The sequence below is a fragment of the Rhinopithecus roxellana genome, chromosome 4 (genome assembly GCF_007565055.1).
Source record: "Rhinopithecus roxellana isolate Shanxi Qingling chromosome 4, ASM756505v1, whole genome shotgun sequence".
Classification (NCBI taxonomy): domain Eukaryota; kingdom Metazoa; phylum Chordata; class Mammalia; order Primates; family Cercopithecidae; genus Rhinopithecus; species Rhinopithecus roxellana.
The window spans coordinates 125,453,120-125,474,322 of NC_044552.1; the positions used below are offsets into that span (position 1 = coordinate 125,453,120).

Here is a 21,203-nt window from a genome sequence, read left to right on the forward strand (position 1 = left end):
AGAATCAGCGGGGAAAGGGTGGGCAAACAGGAACAGAAGATCTCACTCTGGGTTGTGTGTTTCATTCAGGACCAGCAGTCCTGGTCTTTCAGCTTTCAGGCTGGTTTTTTTGACTTGAAGGTGAGAGTTCACTGGGGACCTGCTCCTGTCTGTCTAGGCATTTGGCTGCCTCCTGTCACTATCACCAAGATCTTTGAAGGCATGTTGTCCAGTCTGCATCTTCACCCTGCCTTAGGACTGTTTCCATCTCTCTTGAATGTTCCTGTCCCTTTTTCCTACCAATGGCAATTCATTCTCCCTTTCAGAGTTTTATTCGAGTTTCTTCTATTCACCTTCTAACCAATAGTAATCTCTTGGTCCCAAGCCCCCAAATCTGGTGATTATGTTGTTTCAGTTAAAAAATAGAAAGGATGAGTGTGATCTAGAATGTGTGTATTTTCTTAAGGAGACAGTGGGACAGAATATTTGAAACCAGAACTGTTCTGGGAAACCTGGTGTATGTGTTGGTAGTCCTTTAGGCATCTTTTTAAAAAATGCATTTACAGTTACCTCAAATTTATAGAGATGCCTTTTCATTTGGACTTCTCTGATCTCCCCAAATACAGTCATGTGATACATAACAACCTTTTGGTCAACAACAAGCCACATATAGAATGGAGGTCCCATAAGATTATAGTGGAGGTGAAGAATTCATATTATCTGGTGACACTGTTCCCATGGTAATGTCATAGCACAGTGCATTACTCTTACATGTTTGTGGTGATGTTGGTGTTAACAAACCTACTGTACAGCCAATCATATAAAGATCTAGCACATACAATTAGGTACAGTACATAATACTTGACAATGATAGATGATTATTTTATTGGTTTATGTATTTACTATACTTTTTATCATTATTTTAGAATATACTTGTTCCACTTAACAAAAAACAAACTTTAACTGTGAAATAGTCTCAGGCATGTCCTTCAGGAGGTGTTTGAGAAGAAGGCGTTGTTATCATGGGAGGTGATAGCTCCATGTTATTGCTGGTGCCAGCCTTCTAGTAGCACAAGATATGGAGGTAGAAGACAGTGATAGTGATGATTCTGACCCTGTAGGGACCTATGCTAGTATGTGTGTTTTTATCTTAGTTTTTAACAAAAAAGTTTAAAAATAGAAAAAAGCTTATAGAATAGGGATTTAATGAAAGAATATTTTTATAAAGCTGTACAATATATTTGCATTTTAAGCTAAGTGTTACAAGAGTAAACAAAGCTTTAAAAATGCAAGTTTATAAAGTAAAAAGACAGTAAGCTAAGGTTAATTCATCGAATAAAAATATTTTAAAAAATTTAATGTGGCCTAAGTGTACAGTGTTTATAAAGTCTGTAGTCCGGCTGGACATGGTATCCCATGCCGGTAGTCCCTGCACTTTGAGAGGTCTAGGCAGGAGGATTGCTTGAGCCCAGAAACTTGAGACCAGCCTGCACAACATGGTGCAGTCCATCTCTACAAAAAATAAGAAAATCAGCAGAGCAGGTGATGTGTGCCTGTAGTCCCAGCTACTTGGGAGGTTGAGGTGGGAGGATCACTGGAGCCCGGGAGGTTGAGGCAGAAAGCCATGATCACACCACTGCACTGCAGCCTGGGTGAACTTTCAGGTGAACTCAAGACTCTATCTCAAAAAAAAAAAAAACAGTCTATAGTAGTGTACAAGTGTATAGTAACATGCCGTACAAGTTTGTAGCCTAGAAGTAATAGACTATGCCATCTAGCCTAGATGTGCAGTAGGCTATGCCATGTACGTTGCAAGTACATTCTGTGATGCTCGCACAAGGATGAAATCACCTTAAGGATACATTTCTCAAAAACATGATCCTCGTTGACACATTACTGTAGTTCTTCGTGTTCCGAAGAAAGGCACATACTGATATATCTAGCCAGTAACATTAAATGCCAGGCAAGCCTCTGTTGATACACATATATATGTTTGGAAGATAGAAACATCTGCAGTTTTCATTTGCGGTTCCTGGTTTCTCTTATGAAATCTTTTTGAGAACTTTATGGTACTAGAGTGGAAACAGTTGAATAAAGTCCTAATGATTATAGTAAAGTCTGTGGGCAAATGTGAGATACTGGAAGGTGAAGCTGTTTACCTAAAGGCTGCTTTTTGTAGTTCAGGCTATATAAGCATCATGGTGTGATGTCAAGTATGTATCTCACATAAACTAGAATTGGATTTACACATGGTTGTTAGGCGGTTGAGCCAGAATCAAATTCAGTTTTGTCTAACTCCAGGACTGTTGATTAACCACTGTATGATTTTTGCATTTTATGCTTATTAAGGGAAGTTATTTAATTTCTCTGAGCCTCATTTTCTTTGACTACAGAATGAACTCGATAATATGTGCCTTACAGAGAGATTTTGAAGCATAAATATGTTTGTAAAGCATTTAGCAGAAAGTTTTCTCACCAGCTAGGTAGGTCTTTTATTATTAGTAAAATATTTTCTTCAAGACAGTGACTCCAACAAAAAATGGTTTTTGAAAGCAAGTCTGAAACGTTGCATATTTCTTGGAATATTGAGTGCTTTACATTTTTACACAAAGTTTTCAGTGTTCCGTTTCTCTAGAATTTAGATAATGTTCCAAGTAAGTCATTTGTTGGTCATTACTTTATTTACCCTCATTATTTTTTTGTTACTCTGAATGAATTGTTGTCAAAAAGGTAACAGAATTATACCCTCTCTGTCATTAACTTCCCTTCCAAAGACTTGGAGAATATCTGACACTTGCGGTTAACTGCAACTGTTATATATTTAAGCATTAGGTTTTGAAGTTTATGGAATGAGGTTTAGAAAGGCTGATTTTTTTGTTGTTGTTGGAAGCCATAATAGAAATTAACCGGAGAAGTGGTTATTGGTTTTCATCTTGGCTGCAGAAGAAGTATTTGTTGGTGTTGCTATAGAAACATAGTCAAAACTATAGTATTGAAAGCATCACAAAATAAAGCATTGATTTGATTACTTAAATTGTGTTTCTTGTGTCAGAGTTATTCCTAATTGACTTAAAAATGCCTTTGATTTTTTTTTTTATTCTTAGCTGTCATAAATATCCAGATACAAGTTTAAATGAAATAAAGCTCAAAATAAATCAGTGTTCTGAATATGAATGCTAATCATCTAAACTTTTAAAATCACTATTATTCCTTAGTAGTTTGAAAAAATAATTATAATAAATTCAAATTTCCTGCTGGTGATGGGGATAAGTTATAATTTTAAAAATGTATAGCTTTATATATTTTAGCATAATTTTGGTTCAGTTAGGGATTTTGCATAATGAAAACCACACATGCTTTTTTCCTTCAAATTTTATTTGTATTTTCTTTTACCAATTTAAATGGACATGCTATTTTAGCTTTTTAATAAAGCTACAGTTTGGATCAGTAGAAGACAGTTCCACTAAACAGTTTGTAGGGGAAAATAGCTCTGCTTCTGGCTTTTATAGACTCTCTTGCTCAAAGGAAGAACTGCTATTGAGTTAGTTACAACTTCAGTGGAAGATGTCTTGCAGCTGTGCCTTTTTGGTTTTGTTCCAGAGATAGTATTTGTGTGCACTGTCAGAATGCCTTAAAGGCCCACCCTGGAAAGGATTCAACCCTATAAAAGGAGTTTTGTTTTATAACCTTTCACATATTCTTATGGAGTTCTGGTGGTGATGGTGGTCTTCATTATCTTGTCTTTTAAACTGGCATTTTATTGAGACACAGGCTTCACAGTTTGAGAATAGGAGCTACAGTTGTAGGTATTGTATCTAATAAAATAAATTTAGTCAAGCCCTTGGCACACACTATGATGAAAACAAAACACCCTTCCCCAGACTTTGCAATTTCAGTGAATTATTTTTAACAACTTTTCTGCCTCTGTACTAATAAGGAGATTGGCACTCATTTGATTATTCTTCTGGGTAATTTATTTAATAGATATTGATTTACAAATCAAGTTACTATATGAGAAGAGTTTCAAACACCAATTACTTCTCATATTGAAAATTGTTCGGCCTAACTGTTTTAAGCCATATGTTTATATAAATGCTAGGAGAATTATCATTGAATATATTCTGGGTGATTGACCATATTTTCTCCAACATTTCCCCCGTCTCCTTAGTTTTTTTCCTTTACATTGTTAAAATTACAGCAAATTTATTTTAAAATTTTAATTGGTTTTTATTTGCCATTCAAGACTAGAGCAACACCTCATTCTGTAAAATAGAACGAATGTCCGATAAGCTGAACAGAGGAAGTTGCTTTTATAGACAGAAAAGAGCTGAGGGAAGCAGAAACAGAGAACAAAAACATGTTGGTTGTTTCAAAGTGACGGATTTCCTTATGCCTACCCCTTTGGATTGGTTGTTGTGAATTTCTTTCTTCCTTTTTAAAAAACTGCCCCGTTTCAGAGTTTAGTTTGATTACCTGACTCCATTCTGGTGTGGTATGGTCTGCTGGAGCCTAGTGCAGGAGGCGAGTCCAAAACAATGGCCTCCTGTAAATTTTATTTAACAAAATGCTCCAAAGTTGTTAGATCCACTCCCGCCCCCCTTTCTAGCTTCCTTAAACCCCTTCCTCTCCAAGCCCATGTCTATTTCCCATTACTGTTCTCTTTGGCCTGTGGGGTCAGGATGTTCCTCCTGCTATTGAAGGTTAAACTCTTCTCTGTGGTTTTGATCCTTTTCCTCCATCTTTTTTGAACTACATGCCATTCATTTTCCTTTGTTTCTCCTTTATGTCTTGAACCTCTCCTCTGTATCTCTCCCACCGAAAGACTGCACCAAACACAAACAGCCTAAACGTACATCTCCCCTCAATCCTAGACTCTTTGTAGTTATTACTTGACCTTTTTTCATTGCTAAACTTCAGATATTAATTTACACTTATCTCTTTCCCTCCCCTCTTCTGATATTTCATCTGTAGCCATTAGCCTTTTCTTCTCCTAGCCACTGAACTTGCTCTTTGAGTTTAGCAGCAATCTTATGACCCTTTTAACCCTTATTGTTCCCTGAAGCAATCTGCCCTTACCCCTGTTGACCATGCCTCCCTGTTAGACTCTTCTTTCTTGTCAGTACTTTCTTGGTTTTCTTTCTCTTAATGCTGATCCCTTTTAGCCTCCTTGATAGGTTCTTTGGTCTCTCTGCCTGGGGATTTTTGGTGAGCATTTATCCTACTGTTTGCTTTCTCTACAGTTTCATCTACCCCTGATAATGCTGATTGGCTGAGCAATTCCACATCTCAGTGTGGAAACCCAGGCTCTGTCATTCAGACACATACCTTCAACCATATTCGGATTTCCACCTGGATGTCACACATTTTCAGCCCAGATACATTCAAAGTGGAAGCTTTTGCTTCCTTCCTTTCTGTTTCTTACTTTGTTTGGAAGTCTCTTTCTAACTTCATGGTACCACCATCTAACCGTGGACTCTCAGGAACCTGGGAGCTTTATTTTTCATTACTCCCACCATCCAGTTAATTATCAAGTCCCTTTCATTTTACCCATTAAATATTTATTGACACCATCTCTTCATTTGCATTCTTATTGCTTCTATCTTAGTCTCCTGGATCCCTGGAGCATCATGAGCATCATCTTAACCAGTTTCCTTTTTTTTTTTTTTTTTTTTGATAGTCTCGCTCCGTCACCCAGGCTGTAGTGCAGTGGCACGATCTTGGTTCACTGCAGCTGCCGCCTCCTGGGTTCAAGCAATTCTCATGTCTCAGCCTCCCAAGTGGCTGGGATTACAGGTGTGTGCCACCATGTCTGGCTAATATTTGTATTTTTAGGAGAGATGGAGTTTCGCTATGTTGTCCAGGCTGGTCTCAAACTTTTGACCTCAAGTGGTCCACCCACCTCAGCCTCCCAAAGTGCTGGGGTTACAGGCATGAGCCACCACGCCCGGCCAGTCAGCTTCCTTTCATTGTGTCAATTGGTCTCACATGGCTGCCAAAGTTATCTTCCAGAAATACAAAGTTAATAGCTTTTTAAAAAATTGCCTGCAGGATAGAGTAAAAACATCTGAGCTTAGCATATTGATCATGCATTATTTGGGTGTTGCTTCCCTTGCCCTGTCTCCTCCACTCCCCACCCTGTGTTCCAGGCCGTTGAAGTTCTCACTGTTCTCTACAACACATTTATCTTTCATGATTCTGTGTCCTTCACTTACTGTTCCCACGGTGAGGAGTGTGCTTCTACCCACTTATAATAAGCCCAGTAAGCTCCTTCTTATCCTTCAAGGTCAGGTCAAGTGTCACCTCGGGAAGCATTCTTTCTTCATTAAGTCTGTTAACTGTTAAATTGTTTATGCTTCCATTATAGCTCTTATTCTCTTTGTAGTTAGCTATTTAAATGCCCTACTGTCACACCACTAGAGCCACATTTTACACAGGTCTGTATCCTCAGCAGCTATCAGCAAGCTCAAAGCAATTCCTCATGGAATGAATGGATCTTTACAAAACCCAGAAGTACAGTATTAAAATCAAGATTTCATGGGCAGAGGTAATGGTGAGTATAATGGCTTGATATTAGATATTTTTTATTTATTGTTTTGAGTAGGTATGGTTGTGGATTGAGAACATCTTGGCAGTTGTGGTTAGGATTTTCTAATTCAAGTTTAGAGAATTAGGGTTTGAAAGTGAAGCTACAGAGCTGTAGTCTCAAATTATGGAGAGCTAATAAAGTTATGAAGGATTGGAAGTACACTGGGTTCTCAACGAGTGGCCACACCATTGCAGATCATATATCAGGCAGAAGGAGGATAGTGAGACAGGTGAAGTGAGGAGAGGGCCCCAGATTGGGGCTGTACCTCCCGAGCACACTCTGGGTTTGTAGCTGTGCCTTGCTTATTACATACACCTTAACGTTTCCCCAGCTTGCCCTGGTAGAAGCAGCATTCAACTTTATACAACGTGTTTTTTGATGAAAGCTTTGTATTTACACGTTTGATGTTTATATGGTTCTAGCAGAGCCTCTTGGAATGGTGGTGGCTGTCTTAAAGGAGAGAAAAGAAAGAAGGGAAATTATAGGGGGTGGGTTGGGGTGGGGATATAATTTTCCTTCTACAGGTTGAGAAAGAAATAGATACATTGGATTGGTGGGAAATTATTATACATTAATGTTTGCTTTTTAAAAATGAAGTTAAACCATAATGATACCTTCCACCACTTTTAGGGGAAAAGGCGTAGATGAATCTTTTGACCATGGAAATTCTGTGTTTAACAGTAAATTGCATTCATTTAGTGTTTTGCACTTTACCGGTAGCTATTATGGTTCTTTTTTGATCCTTTCAATTCCATTATATAGGTAGGTTAGCAGCTGCTACTTTTATTTTATACATGTAGCTAAATGGCAACATGGGAATATATCTAAGCTATCTGACTATGTTTGATGTTACTTAAGGTTAAGAAGAGTAGATAATTTCTTGTCAGTTGCCCTTTTATTTTTGGAGACTTACAATTTTGGGGGAGGAGGGAGGTTATAGCATTTTTCTTGGGTATGGAAGTTGGAGTAGAGCTGGGGAGCACTGTAGGTCTCTTGGAATTCCTAGTCTCAGGGCTGTTTTGTTTCTTCTGGCCCCTGGACAACAATGAAAGGTCTCTATTCTTTTTTCTCTCCTTAACAGTGTGTCTCCCCTTCTCATCCAGGCAGGACAGTTTGCTACAGGAAAAGGCATTGGGATTATTGGTAAGAATCTGACATCTAGCCTGGTGAGATCTTGCTACTGATTTGCTATGTAAATAATCTGACTTCTGGGCCTTAGACTTCCCATCTAATTAAAGGCAAGAGGTAGAGGTACATGAACACTGAGATCCTTTTTAGCTCTGAACTACTTTGATTCTTTACAAATTCCATTTTGCTCAGTCATATCTAGAGATGATACAGCTGCTAGCAAGATTGTTGTTTCTGCTTTGTATACAGTGGAATTTGTGGTGGGTGCTTTTGTTTTATTTCTTTAATCCCTAAGGCAAGGTGGGTGTCATTATGACCTAGTGGTAGCATCTGTTCATTCAAAGTGTGAGAGAAGAATGATCCTATAATTGTAAGCTTTATAAAGCTTTCCTTGACCACCTAAAGGAGGTGACCATTTCCTTTGTGCCCTTCTTGTACCTCTCTTACAACCCTTATCACATATGGTGTAATGATTTGTTTATGTGTCTGACTTCCCTGCTAGACTGTAAACGTCCAGTAGACTTTTGTGGGCAAGAACTTTCACTAGGTCCTTAGGGCCTAGACCAGTGTCTGGTGTAAAGCAGGAATTCAGCACATATTTCTTAGACATAAAGTAGAATAAAAATAATACAGTTTAATGTACCTGCTGAATTACTATACTGGTCTGATTGTGTAATTTAAAAAGTGGTGCTTTTGACTTTCGTAGTTAATTAAAAGCAAATAAAAAGGATTTGTTAAGAGTTTTATCCTGATACTTTTTAGATGCTTCTTTGGTTCAAAACAGTAACTTTTCGATTAGAGATTCTCAGCCACCACTCTTTTATTCTTTTATCCATTTTCCTCCTTCTGTACCTGCTCCCACTTTCTCTCCATACTCCCTGTAAAAATCTGAGGTCATGCAGTGTCTTTCTTTCCTAGAGTCCCATAGATCTATGGTACTTTTCAACATTACATCTTAAAAATGTAATTGTTTTTAATGTAATTGAACATGTGAGTCTAATCTTGCTAAGATGTCTGGTAAGGAAGAAATTTTGTGGGTGACGCATGTGTAGTTGTATACATTATTCTGGTTTAGAGCCTGAGAGAAGTTAAACTCTGGTATGTGGTATGTGGTCAAAGAAGAACTTGCACATTAGAGCCAAGGTGCTAGTGAAAAAAAAATTATTTTTTTCTGCCTACATCAGATATGTCAGTATCAATGATCCTATGAAATGTGGACCATTTTAAAAAATGTTAAAAAAATGTTATAGACCAATTGGGAAGTTCATCCATATTGAAGAGTCATGAAACTCCTGTCCATGTTTGTTCAGGAAGTAATCTTGCGTGACAATTGGTAGATGAGAAGATTGGATTCCCTGTACAATCAGAATAAAAAAAGAGTTCTTTTTTTTTTTTTGGAGACGGAGTCTTGCTCTGTCGCCTAGGCTGGAGTGTAATGGCACAATCTTGGTTCACTGCAGCCTCCGCCTCCCAGGCTGAAGTGATTCTCCTGCCTCAGCCTCCCGAGTAGCTGGGATTATAGGCACATGCCACTGTGCCCAGCTAATTTTTTTAATAGTTTTAGTAGAGACGGGGTTTCACCATGTTGGCCAGGATGGTCTTGAACTCCTGACCTCAGGTGATCCACCCGTGTTGGCCTCCCAAAGTGCTGGGATTACAGGCATGAGCTACCATGCCCGGCTAGAGATTTTTTAAAAAATTTCTTCTGAGTACTTTTTAGGTTATTTTAGTTTTTTTTTCCAGAAAATTGTGTTGTCTGCTTCTTTTCTTAGTAGGATAGATGATAATCACTTTACAGATGGGGGCTAAATGGGCAGAAGTGAGATGACCAAAAGGAATTCTTCTTCCTCATTGTCTTTTCTGTGATATTGATAACTTTTCTTTCTGCCTAGAGTTTGTGTCTCTTAAGGTTTTCGAGCCATGAGTGACTCATCAGATTATTGGGTTCTTTATATCTTACGCATTCTTTGTCCTCATAAAGTAGGCGGTAGGATGATTTTTAAAAGTCAGATGATACTGGGTTTAAGATAAAATTCTATGTCTACACAAACACATACACAAATATAGGGAAAGTGTTCCCTTGCTAACCTTAACCAACTTCCTTGAATATTTTAAAATTAACTTTTGGAGGATAAACCTGATTTCCTGTTTTAATGAAATAATGAGATTGTTGAAACATGACCTTTTTCGGTCTTCTCAAAATAGATGTAATATATATAAATTCATATAATAACAATTTTAAAATATTAAGACCTTTGTAGATGTTTCAACCTATATATTTTGTGTACTCAAATGTATTTAAATCATACTGGAAATGAGTAAATGACACTGGACCTCGTTTGTATACTTCTTTGCTAATAACTCATCAAGTAACCTCATGTGTTATTTCACCTCTCTGGGTTCACTTGACTTATCTGAAAAACAAGAGTGTTAAGAAGACTGCCTTGCCAGCCTGGTCAATATGGTAAAACCCCATCTCTACGAAAAATACAAAAATTAGCCAGGTGTGGTGGCGGGCACCTGTAGTCCCAGCTACTCGGGAGGCTGAGGCAGGAGAATTGCTTGAACTCGGGAGGCTGAGGCAGAAGAATCACTTGAACCCAGGAGGCAGAGGTTGCGGTGAGCTGAGATCGCGCCACTGTACTCTAGCCTGGGAGTCATAGTGACACTCCGTCTAAAAAAAAAAAAGAGGCTGCCTTGTGGAAGTCTATTGGCTTTGAAGGCAAATCAAATTGATGTGAATTCTGGCTCTCCCACTCATAAGTGGGTATGTGAGTTTGAGACTCAATTTCTCTAGGTTCTTACAGTCTAATTTTTAAATTCACTTTATTAATAGTTCTTTTTCAAAATCATAATGCCACAAAACTCATCCTCTCTGAATTCTCCCAATCTTTTTTTAAACAATGAGATTCACAGATCTCCTGAGTGGGATCTTTTGAGGCCAGTGGAGGAGCTGAGCAGTAGCATTGGGTTCCCTAGTTAAGAAGGTAGGCGTCTTAGCTCGTGCTGCCGTAACAAAATACCATAGACTGGGTGGCTCACACAATAGGTACTTATTTTCTCACAGTTCATCTAAGTTGGAGAGTTTCTGGTAAGGGCTCTTCTTTGCTTCCTGACAATTGCCTTCTACTGTGCCCTTCATGGTAGAGAGACAATGAGAGACTGCACAAGTTCTCTGGTGCTTCTTTTTATGAGGGCACTAATTTCATCATGAGGGCCCCACCCTCATGACGTCATCTAAACCTATCTCCCAAAGCTCCTACCTTCATCGCATTGTAGATTAGATTCAACATAGGAATTTTAGAGGGATGAAATTCAGTTCATAGCAGTAGGAGAGTAAGAGAAGAGAGCAGGAGACACAGGGGTGTTAAGAAATGCCTAGGAGGGACCAGAAGATCTACCACTGTTGAATTCATAGGGCCCAGTGCTGCTATAGGTTATAAGTTTTCACATTTCTGGATTACAAGGGGTCATGAATTTCAGAAAAAAAGGTTGGAAGTGTGAACCCGAATACCTGTTGACATGTGCCTATGGTAGTCAGAGCACAGTTTGGTTTTATACATTTTAGGGAGAGAGGAGACATCAGTCAACATATGTAAGATGAACATTGGTTCGGTCTGGAAAGACAGGACAAATGAAGCAAAGGTGGGACAACTTGAAGCAGAGAGGGGGCTTCCTGGTCACAGGTGGATAAGAGACAAATGGTTGCATTCTTCTGAGTTTCTGATTAGCCTCTCCAAAGGAGGCAATCGGATATGCATTTATCTCAGTGAGCAGATCGGTGACTTTGAATAGAAAGGAGGGAGGCAGGTTTGCCCTAAGCAGTTCCTAGCTTGACTTTTCCCTTTAGCTTAGTGATTTGGGAGCCTCAAGATTTACTTTCCTTTCACAAAGGCATTATTTTTTCCAAGTTAAGTATATTGTAACAAATTTACAGTTACATCAGCATTTAATAAATGTTTATTAAAAAACACATTTAACATAAAAAGGTGGGAAGAACTTAATCTGCATAAGGGAAGATGCTCTGGATTGAATAAAATTGGCTCTATTAAAAAACTCACCAAATTTTCTCTTTGTGAACCAGTGAAAACTTTATGATGGATAGTACAATTTACTTCCACTATGTAGGATGACTTTAAAAAAAAAGTTTTGTGTCTGCCCATTTTGACAAAGATAAATCTCTTCAGAGGTGCCGTGGAAACTTTTACCAAAATAAAATTTTTTTAAAAAGTGAAAAAATGAAGAAGAAAAAGGAAGACTTTCATCAAGTCTTCCTATTAAGCAAACCTTAGTTTTTAAAATTTTTTATTTTTTTTTGAAATGGAGTCGCTCAGGCTGGAGTGCAATGGCGTGATCTTGGCTCACTGCAACAACCTCCGCCTCCCAGGTTCAAGTGATTCTTCTGCCTCACACTCCCGAGTAGCTGGGATTACAGGCACGCGCCACCATGCCCGGCTATTTTGTTTTGTATCTTTAGTAGAGACGGGGTTTCACCATGTTGGCCAGGCTGGGCTCAAACCTCTGACCTCGTGATCTGCCCATCTTGGCCTCACAAAGTGGTAGGATTACAGGCGTGAGCCACCACGCCTGGCCGCAAACCTTACTTTTTCTGCTAGTTGGTACTGGTGACATCTTGTTTATTAATAAATATCTGAAGCATTTTCTTTGTGATTTACAAGAGACTCATTAAAGACTTTGCCGTAGGTGAATGTGAACAGATTATTACTGCTCTGTAGTAGTAGGAGTGTAACACAGTAACTGGGTCAAGTTGTAAAAATGCACAAGTGCACTTCTAGTCTCAGTCATGAATTGTCAATGCAAATATGTGTGTTGGGGAAAAAAAACCAGAATTTAAATTGTGGAAATGTAAAGGGGGGTTGGTACTATAGAGTTAAGGAACATTAGTTATTTCTCAGATTGCTCTGACCTGAATCTTAGGATTGATGCATTTTCCTTTAGTGACTTTACATTTTCGTTGCTTCCATGTTTCTTTAGTCATATGATAGGTGGATATAGTATTATCTTATTTTTAGTCATTTCTCTATTTATGTATTTATTTTGAGCCGGAGTCTCGTTTTTGCCCAGGCTGGAGTGCAATGGCACAATCGTGGCTCACCGCAACCTCCGCCTCCTGAGTTCAAGCAATTCTCCTGCCTCGGCCTCCTGAGTAGCCTGGGACCACAGGCATGCGCTATGACACCCAGCCAATTATTGTGTTTTTAGTAGAGATAGAGTTTCGCCATGTTGGCCAGGCTGGTCTAGAACTCCTGACCTCAAGTGATTTGTCTACCTCAGCCTCCCAAAGTTCTGGTGTTACAGGCATGAGCCACTGCGCCTGGCCATTTTTAGTAATTTCTCAATTTAGGATTGAAATATGAAACAAGGATTTAATAGCTTTATAACTATATCACGGTACCTATACTATCTGGGTTAAAATGTACCTCCATTTTTATGTACAGTGTGAATGAATATACATTCTTGTATAAATGAGTTGAAATGAATATTTTTTAATGTTAAAATATGGATGATGTATTTGCAGTTTTTCTGTATCTGAAAATTTGTCTATAGTAATTTATAGATAAAGATGATTAGACTGTACAATAGACCTCCCCTTATTCATAGTTTTGCTTTCTGCAGTGCAGTTACCTGCAGTCATCTGTGGTCTAAAAATATTGCATGGAAAATTCTAGAAACAAGCAATTCATAAGTTTTCAGTTGCACACCATTTTTAGTAGCATGATGAAATATCACACTCTCTGCCCCATCCTGTGCGGGTTGTGAATTATGCATTTGCCCAGTGGCTCCATGCTGTAGAAGCAAACACCTGTCAGTTACTTAGTAGCTGGGTTGATCAGATTGACTATCGTAATATCACAGTGCTTGTGTTCAAATCACCCTTATTCTACTCAATAAAAGCACAAGAATAGTGATGGTGGCAATTTGAATATGCCAAAGAGAAGCCATCAGGTGCTTCCATTATGCGAAAAGGGGAAAGTTCTTAAGAAAAAAGAAAAAAATTGTATGCTAAGGTTGCTAAGATCTATGGGAAGAACCCAATCTTCAACCTGTGAAATTGTGAAAAAAGAAAAAAAATTTGTGCTAGTTTGGCTGTCACACTTCAAACTGCAAAAGTTATGGCCACAGTGCGTAAGCGCTTAGTTAGGGTGTAAGAGGGTGGCCAGACGCAGTGGCTCACGCCTGTAATCCCAGCATTTTGGGAGGCCAAGGCAGGATGATCACTTGAGTCCTGGAGTTTGAGATCAGCCTCAGCTGTAACATAGTGAGACTCTATCTCTACAAAAACGTAAAAAAATTAGCTAGGCATGGCAGTGTGTGCCTCTGGTCCCAGCTACTTGAGAGGCTGGGGTGGGAGGATTGTTTGAGTCCAGGAGGTCAAGGCTGCAGTGAGCCATGAGTGTGCCATTGCACTCCAGCCTGGGTGACAGGGTGAGACCCTGTCTCTAAAAATAAGTAAGAAAATTTAAAAAGTACAAGGCATTAAATTTGTGGCCTGGAAGACATGAACAGAAGAAACACGTTCCAATTGATGAGTCGGGTTTGGTACTCTCAGTGGTTTCAGGCATCTACTGGGCTTCTTTCCCCGAGGATAAGGGGGACCACTTTATGTTGTGTACATATACTTTTGGTGTCTATTCTAGGATGAATTAAAATGACAAAAATAAAAACAAAGTTGCAGGATGGAGACCCGAAGCAAAGCAAAAATCATAACCACAAAAACTAAATGAGAAAAAAAACTCAGGATAGAAAAATTTTATAAAAATTATAGAATTACAATTGTGTCATTAAAACTAGTTTCTATGCTGAAGGGGTCTTCATTTAGGGGGTAGAACAGGCAGCAGGAAGCTGACTTTTTTCTTTGACCCATATGCATTTTCTAGCCGAGGAATGAAGTGACTTGGAACCAAACTGGGCTTCTCTACTGAGCATGTCCCTCTCCAGCAGGGTCTGGCTTGGGTGGGGCCAGTCTTGCTCATTAAGCTTTTGGACGCTGGATTTCCATCAGCTTTCCACAGTTTTCCAATGACAGGAAATAGCAGACAGCGGGCTTGATGTGCTTAAAAGCTGCGTATGTATTTCAAGGGGGGAGATTATTAGGACGTTTTTGTTGCAGTGGTTGGGTTTTGTGATACATGCTTGTTTGTTTCTGCTTGTGGAGGAAGTTTGCTATTGAAAGTGTGACTAGTCAGGGGACTGAAAATTAGGAAAATACTAATATACAGAGTAGATGGAATCTGAGTACGTACACTGTTTCACAAGGGAATATGTTGTGATATTTGAACTAAGCCCTATGAAAAATACATTTTTCTAGTGGGCCGAGTTTAGTTTTAGATGTCTTGTTTGCATTTTTCTAGGCAAATGTTGACTTTTGTCAGGCTATCTTTAACATGATAGCTTTTTCAGGTTTGACCTGTGAGAATAATGAAGCTAGTTGGTTTCTTTTATATGCTTGTCTGGTTGGTTCACAGTTTTTTCAGTGGTATGACATAATACTGTACAAAATTAGTACTATATTATTTCCGGAAGCACCGTGAGGACTATGTAAGGTTAACTGTGTTCAGTTATTTTCTTTTTAGCATCTTAAAGAATTATAACTTTCAGTTTACTTCTAAAGTGCTTCATTTTCACCCTAACTTGTTTGATGAAAGGAAGCTGTACTGTAGCTATCAGAGATTTGAGTTCACAGTTTTTGGCGTCTGCAGATTAGTAGCCATTTAACAGTTACCAAGGTCTGGTTATTGGTTTGATGTTGGCACACCCTAAGTAAATATTGATCGAATAAGAATAGGTATCAACATCTTCTTTTATTACTGAATATTTAATTTGTTGTCATATTGAATACATGTGAAAATGTATATTGCCCAGATTCTGACATCCAGACTTGGGAAAAAATCTTCTTGCATTTTCTTTATATAATCTAACAGTCTAGCAGTCTTCAAAAAGATTCTTGCTTCATTGAGACTTCCTGACAAAATGAAAAGCAGGGCCACTATAATTAGCGATCACCTCTGCGATTACTTTTTTACTGTTGACACTGTAAGGGATGCTCTATATCACTGAAGTGTTTATGGTATTTTGAGGGGGGTGCACGTGTACTTGGGAAGTTTAAGTTTTTCTTTTTTTTTTGTCACAAGGAAGATTTGTCTCTTCAAATTATTTGCATCATGGGTGTGGGAGCTGAATAAATGATAACTGTTGAGGTGATGCTGATGACCTGGACAGTCAGTTGTCCCCCGCATCTACTTTGTAGTGTTGCTGTACAGATGATATGATATATTGATGATCTATAGTTTAGTGTCATAGCAGGATCACATGGCAAGTTACATTGGAAAGGTAAATTTTTAACTTTGACGTTGGTTTTGCTTGCATTTTTTGGTGGACCCCAGACATTGAATGCCTGACCTATTCTCCAGCGTGATTCTCTACCAAATCACTTTTGCAAATGTTGGACTTCGAGAATTTTACCTCTAAGAAAACAAATACATTTCACTGAAGTAAAAACTTATCCTAGCCACCACCACCTAAAAATAGTTATTTGAAGTTCTCACTAAGTAGTTCTGAACTAAATGAATCCTCAGAGTACAAATACTTACTTTAAGGGAAAAAAAAAAAAAAAAGGTTTTATAGCACTCCAGATGGCATGTCTGTAATTCCATTGTAGTTACAGCTTTTCCCGCCGAGGGAAAGTTGCTCTTATCACGCCAGGCTTGGAGGGTCCATAATTTGGATACTCTCTGGCACCTTCTGCTGATCAGCCGGTGGACTGGGGTCAGCATTTGGATATGCTTGCTTAAGCTAGAAAAGTCATTCAGTCTATAGTCTTAGTTTTTAGCATGTATGCTATGTATTGATAGAACTCTTTAGTACTCCTTTAACTACTTAAAATGGCAGAAGAACTAACGGCCAAAACTTAAGAAGTGAATTATGTTTTTTATGAGGTTTAGGTATTTATGCCTGTTGACTACAGCATTCCAAAGCTTATAGAGAAGAGGATTTGAAAGTGTGAGATCAGTATAGGCTCCAGCTTGGTGGACTTGTCATAGTGTGGGGGAGTTGATTGACTTTGACAAGCTTTTGTCTTATGACCTATTAAAATGCAGCGTCTGCAGCCTGTGCGTTTATCCTGTGCAGTTAACCTTGGTGGATTTGTCGTTTGCTTATTTGGGAAATGCCTCCTGAACCACTACTGTTATTTTTTAGAGTTTGACTCACACAGAAATAGTATTAGACTGGTTGTTGATTACTGTTGGATACCAAGTGGGCATGAGTTTTATGATGGGGCTGGGGAGCCATTTTATGCATAAGATAGTTGTGGGGTAAGCTTAGGAAAAATAGACTCGCGGGCATCTGTCATGATCATGGGAGCCTGTTGGTATTGGCCCTGCTCTGGTTTGAGCGTGCTTATGATGTCACTGGAATAAACTGCACGTTAGCATCTTTTTTTTCTATAGAACATTCATTATAGGGAGGTGGCCCAAATAAATGTTCCCTAAATGTTAGGAACATCACAAAAGATATTTATCAGGAAGCCACCGGATGCAAACACTGTGCTAGGAACATGTAGTTGTTTATCTGCACAAAAGTTTTACCCTCTTCATGTGAATATAGTAGCAGATGGGCAGGGAAGAGGTGTGGACAGGAAACTTGATGACAAGCTTGTGCTGTCAGGCCAATTTTATTCCTGCTTTTCCCTGTGAGGAGGAAGCTGCTGAAAGAGATTGGGGAATGTTTATGTATGACCAGCTTAGACATTTAATAGGACTCTTCCCATTCTGTTTATTCTGCCTTTAAAAAAAGTCCCCAACTTTCAGAGAACTCTGTTTCTAAGTGCCCTGTTCCCAACCCTCCAGCAGATAATACGAATAATCTTTTTATGCTGCCTGCATATGCACCAATATTATTGTTAGCAAAAGACACTTGTTTGTTTCAAGTCCACACTGAGGAAAAAAGGTTAAAAAACAAGCATAAAACAAGTTCCTGTTTTCTCAGGAACTGTAATTGACTCTTGAACAACACGAGCCTGCACCGCATAGGTCCGCTTATGTGTGAGTTTTTTCAGTAAATCTAATCAGCCCTGTATATAGGCAACTTCTGTATCTGCAACCAAATTCAGGTTGAAAATAACTGTTCACAGGGTGCTAAACTCGGATACAGATGACTGACGTTTCCTTGTCCACAGGTTCAGCAAGGCTGACAGCGATACTTGAGTATGTGTGGATTTGGTTATCTGTGGACCAATCCCCCATAGATACTGAGGGACAACTGAATTTTTTTAAATGAGGAACTGATAAACTTCTTACAAAAAAGTGTTGCTGCACTAAAAGCTTGGGTGTTGAGCTTATACTACTTAGGGAACAATCTAGATGGGGTAAGTGGTGGGTTTGTGAAATATACTGAAGTGGAGGCTGGCAGAAATCAGTTTCTTTGAGGATACAGAAACAGTCTTAACCTTCATACACTAGGAAATCCAAAACTTAGGCCATCTTAATGCTACTGCTCAGGTGGAATCGACGTTCATTTGTGTGGCTAGAGCTGTGTGACAGGGCAAAGTGGCATTGTGGCTTGTGGGAGTCATACACATGTTGTCTCCAAGGAAGCTGGCTAACCAAGCTGGGTTCACTTGATGCATAAATATTATTCTCCTAGTAAAATACTTAAGTGCTTAAGTTTATGAAAACTTCTGTTCAGTAAAAACATTGTCTCCCATATCTGTACCTTGGCAGTCATCTACCCAGCACCATCCTCCATTCCGCGTAATCACTATTGTTACTCTCTTGCGTCCTTCCCTAGTTTCTTTACTCATTTAAAGGAAAATGTGTGTGTGTCCATATTCACATCCTTTGTATGTGTATCTCCCACATGCTTTGCTTTCAACCTATAAGGTGTACTGTCTGTATAAGGTATCCTATCCCTATAAAGTGACCTATCACTTATACCATCTGAATCTTGCTGTTCGTACTTAACAATGTACTTAATAATTGGAGTTATTTTCCCAACTGGGGTGGTAGCCTTTCTCATCTTTTCTCTTTATAGTTGCATAGTATTCTGTTGTATGAATGTGGTATAATGCCCCCTGTTGATGGACATGGATCCTTAGCTTTTACAGTGTGGTAGTCACCTTTACATAATTATTTTACATATGCACAAATACGTCTGTAGGATACTTTACCACAAGCTTGTCCAACCTGTGGCCTGCAGGCCACATGAGGCCCGGGACAGCTTTGAATTATGCCCAGCACAAATTTGTAAACTTTCTTAGAGCATTATGAGGTTTTTTTTTTGCAATTTTTTTGTTTGTTTTTTTTAAAGCTCATCAGATATTGTTAGTGTATTTTATGTGTGGCCCAAGACATTCTTCTTTTTCCAGTGTAGCCCAGGGAAGCCACAAGATTGGACACCCCTGCATTACCACAAGCAGGATTACTAATAGTAGTGTGGACACGTTTGGAATTTTGAAAGCTGTTGGCACATTGACTTCCACTGGGCCCATACCAGTTTATTCTTCTGCTAGCAGTTGTTTGAGAATGCCTTTGTTCCCATAGTCTTGCTCAGTGAGTGGATGATTACGCTTTTGGATGTCTCCATTCTGAATTTTTAGTTTCATTTCTTCTACTAAAGGTGTGACAAGCACCTCTTCATATGTTTATGTGCCACTTGTGTTTCTTTCTTTCTTTCTTTTTTTTTTTTGGTAACTCTGTTTATCCATTAGCCACTTTGCCTACCATTGGACCAATGATTTAAATTGGCCTAGCCAAAAATTTAAAAATAAAATTTTTTATTTTTTTGATGTTGAGGCAACTTACACCCAAGCTTGTTTTATTGGACTTTTTAATTCAGGTTACTTGAATTCAGATAGAGACCAAATAAAATTGAGAAAGAGAATTAGTCCTCTCTAAAAAGCCTGTAATGACTATTTGTATGTTACGAGTGTTTAACCAGCATTTCCTAGGAAGGACCATTCATTGTGTGATTTCCTGAAGAGATAACAAGAAAATCGTGGCTACTTTTCAAGCTAGTAGTAATTTTTAAATCTGAATTACCAAGATTTATGAATTGGTTACAAGTTGTTTGACCTATGAATGCTAATCTTATTACCTATGTCTCCCACTATACTGAGAGCAGGAATCTTTCATCTGTATTACTGGTGCCTGGTGCATATGCTTTGAGAGTACTCAAAAAACACTTGTTTTGAAAGAAGAGGATAAGATACTGACCCCACTCACATCCTGATGGTCACTGAAATTCATGAGGGGTGCTCCGTTAGAACATCCTGCTAATGATTATAAGGCCCCAAAACGTAGTGGTAATTATCAATTTCGCTTTTCAACAAATCATTAACTGTCACGCATCCTGCTAGGCGCAAGTTATAGAGTAGTGAAGTCGTTTTGGGATTGAAGGCAGTGTTGGACAAGGTCTTTAGAGCTGGACGGCCTGGGTTTGAATTCTGGTACTTCTCTTTATTGGTTATATGGCTTTGACCAACCCATCTATCCTCTTTTTACCTTTTTCGTCTGTAACATGAGAATAATTTCAGTTCCTTCCTAAAAGGGTTGAGAAGGTTCGAGTTGCTGCATGCAATGTTTCTAGAGCAGTGTTTAACAAATAGCTGATATTATCATGATTATTTATGTTATGAGTACTGTTATTACTACCATTACTGTTTTTTTAGTGAACAAATATAGTTATTTTCTTGGCAGAATCTCTATGTGATGACAGTGGCTGATCATTTATTATGAATTTATTGTGTGCCAGGCACTTAATGTATTATAGCATCTAATCTAATGCTTGGAATCAACCAATGAGTACATTTTATTATCCTTTTTTTTTTTTTTGGCTTATGAGGAAGCTGAAACTCAGCAAGGCTAAAATAACTTGTCTGCGGTTACATGGCTAATAAGCAGAGCTGAAATTCTAATCCTGTTTTATTTCCCAGTCTTGATCTCCAAACCACCAGGCCATTTTATTCAGACATAGGTAACTTCTCACAGAAAGAATGTAGCTTCAGGCTGGATGTGGTGGCTCATGCCTGTAATCCCAGCACTTTGGGAGGCTGAGGCAGGTGGATCACTTGAGGTCAGGAGTTTGAGACCAGCCTAGTCAACATGGTGAAACCCCGTCTCTACTAAAAATACAAAAATTAGCCAGGCATGGTGGCGTGCACCTGTAATCCCAGCTAGGCGGGAGGCTGAGGCAGGAGAATCGCTTGAACCCAGCAGGTGGAGATTGCAGTGAGCTGAGAACATGCCATGGCACTTCAGCCCTGGGCGACAGAGAGAGACTCCATCTGAAACAAAAAAAGCAAAAGAAAGGAAAGAATATAGCTTCAGCTTTGATTATTACACAGAATTGGGTCTCTACCTGAGAGAAGGAATTGGAGCAGATGCCGTTCACCAAAATTTCTGACCATACAACTCAGTGGGCATAATTGATTGATGAGAACTCAGCAGGGTTCTGGATGTCTCTGCCATCTCTGCTAGTGTGTGTTGTTGGA

General features: G+C 38.9%; 1 protein-coding gene across 20 annotated transcripts in view; it reads left to right on the top strand.

Annotated features, from left to right (window-relative positions):
• The window catches only part of EPB41L2 (erythrocyte membrane protein band 4.1 like 2), a 226,629-nt gene that overhangs the window by 79,862 nt on the left and 125,564 nt on the right, over positions 1 to 21,203 (top strand). For 4 of the 20 annotated variants that reach the window (XM_010354694.2, XM_030928697.1, XM_010354698.2 and 1 more), the window contains exon 1: positions 14,581 to 14,780. The exons of 15 other annotated variants lie outside the window; for them this stretch is intronic. The gene's annotated coding sequence lies outside the window, so the exon portion shown is untranslated. Of the gene's footprint in view, positions 1 to 7,646; positions 7,709 to 14,580; positions 14,781 to 21,203 lie in introns of those variants that run through there. One more of the 20 variants, XM_030928694.1, reaches the window with a different exon arrangement.